Consider the following 2,659-nt stretch of genomic DNA (forward strand, 5'->3'; position numbering starts at 1 on the left):
TTAAATCAGTTTGAAAACAATAGTTAAAACAACAAATACATAAGATATGTTTATGGACGTTCGGAGACTTTAACTGCTCCTACGTCACCCCTTCTACCACCTCGGGTAGGATTCACTAGAAGTCTTTGATCTATACAATACTTTGTACAAACCCACCCAACTAGGACTTACACTACTGCCTAAACTGAACTTCTAGACTAGACTGAAGGCAGAACATTCCAGTCAACACTTCTTTAATGTCTATGTGAGAAAGACTACATACACAAGTTTAACGTCTTTGTGCAAGACTGTATTTGAGTGGTGGTGTGTGTGTGTGTGAGAGAACTGATCTTTGAACACTACCCGAAAGTGTTCTCATACACTTAGGGAAATATTCTTCTAATCTAAGCTGATAATACGTTGAAGTATTCCCTCGACTGGGATGAATGCTTCTCTCTTTAAGCTTATATGACTTTGAAGTTAGCCCTTCTCTTTTCTCTCTTGAGTTGTATATATCTTCCTTGTGTCTTCACTTATCTTCACCTTCTATTTATAGGCGCGAAGTTTGATCGTACAGTGAGACTCAATTATTGTATCCGTTGCATTTTGAATCTGTTCCTCGAAATTTGTCTTGTTCTTTCTGGAACACTTTTGTCTTTAAGCTCTGATGCAACGTCCATTATTGTCCTTTGACTGGACAAAAGTTATTGTACCTTTGCACACAGCTGTATTCCACTTAGTTCAGCTTGTCTTGATCTTCAACTGATTGCTCCAAACTAATATTCTGAACTGATCAGTTGAACTGGTCTTCAGTTGGGCTGGTGAAATTAGTTGACACGTCAATTAAACTGATTTCACTCTTGTTCAGTTGAACTGGTTTCAGTTAGGCTTTTCATCAGTTGAACACTCCTTCAGCTGGCCGGGCTTCTGAGATTCTCCTGCTGAACCACCTGTCAACTGAACAATCAGTTGAATTCATTTACGATACATCAGTTGAACTGGTCTAGTTTTGTTGATCAGTTGATGCTTTCAGTTGGCGTCTTCGACAACTTCAGTTTTGGCTCGTAACTGATTATTTCAGTTTCAGCTATCTGCGTACTAAGGTAGATTATTAAAAACAAATAAACAAGTTTTGTTAACATCAAAAATAAGATTGCGAACATTAAATGTTCCAACATATATTATTATACTATATCGATAAAAGTGTTAATATCATGTGTAATTTGATTTTTTTTTTTAAAAAAAATCACTTTTTCACTTTTATTTTCAAATTTTATCAACTTTGATTTTTTTTAAAAATATTTTTTCACAATCTATAAATTTAACCATTTATCTAAAAACATAATTTCTTTTTTTACCAACATTCATATAGACTAGAAGACAATTTCGAGTTCAACAACTAATTAAAAAAGAAATATAAAATATAAAAAGAAAAAAACAAACCCGTAACAATAACTAAGAACGTATTTTATGTCAAGGAGCAGTGTAGAGTATTCTGATGTTAAAAAAAAGGGTTTCTTTTATAAATAATTTAAAATTTAAAATTAATTTCAAAAATAAATTTAAAAAAAATTTCAAATATACCGCAATCCATGCTTCGTAAGCATGGACCTTGCTCCATGTTGGAGCATCTGTGCTTACGTGCATAAGCACGGATTTTCAAGTTTATATTATTTTTTACTTATTTTGTTTTGGTTTTTTGCTTTTTTCGTTTTTTTCTATCCGTATATTTACTGAATCTTTCACGTGAATTCTGAATTTGTGAATCTTCACGTGATGTTCAATAATTGAAATCTAAATTTCCTTCGATATTTTTATTCTATATAATTTTTTTGAACTTTGACGGATGAGTTATCGATTTCTTCATTGAATATGCATAAATTTTCTATAAAATTTCATCGGCAAAATATCTAACATCGATGTAATATTATATTTTGGTGGTCATGTAGTTATCGATAATGGATCGGTTGAATATATCATTACATTTGTTAGACCGATATGAGTATTACGATCTATTAATTTGTTGGAGTTGGTTGAAGTGGTTCATAAAATGTTAGTAATCGATCCAACGAATTTTTCTCTGAAGTTGTCAACAAAATATTCATTCATGGAGAGATCATCTTGGCATGAAATTCAAGTCAATCTCTTTGATGATGATGCTTTACAGTTTATAGTGCAATGTGACAATATGCATATGTTAGCATTTATACGTGGAAGCAAATTCAATTGAGCATCATGTTGGATTTGATGATCATGAATCATATGTTCCACGTGCATCCGATTCAGGGTTCAATAACCAACCCGTTATTTCTACATATGGTGGTTTCCAGGATCTAGATTCTTATGTTCCACAGGTTACTGAAGGACTCGGTAATATAAATTTCGATAATTTAAGTGGGTCTTGAGATCAATATATCAATGTCTAGTCGGAAGAAAATCCTATTCCATATTGGCCGAATCTAACATTAGATACGAGTGCTCGTTGTTCGGATCTGGCCACTAATGATGATATTTGAAGGAGTGATTCTGAACCCGATATGTCATATAGCGAGTCTGAAGAAGAAGAAGTGAATGATGATGATGAAGTGAATACATTTTCAAATCCTGATGAGGGACATCATCTCGGCAACCACCTCGTGACACTTTACAGAGGCAGACCGTACCATTTCTTTCAAACACT

Source organism: Primulina tabacum, chromosome 9, assembly GCF_025594145.1.
Source record: "Primulina tabacum isolate GXHZ01 chromosome 9, ASM2559414v2, whole genome shotgun sequence".
In the NCBI taxonomy this organism is placed as follows: domain Eukaryota; kingdom Viridiplantae; phylum Streptophyta; class Magnoliopsida; order Lamiales; family Gesneriaceae; genus Primulina; species Primulina tabacum.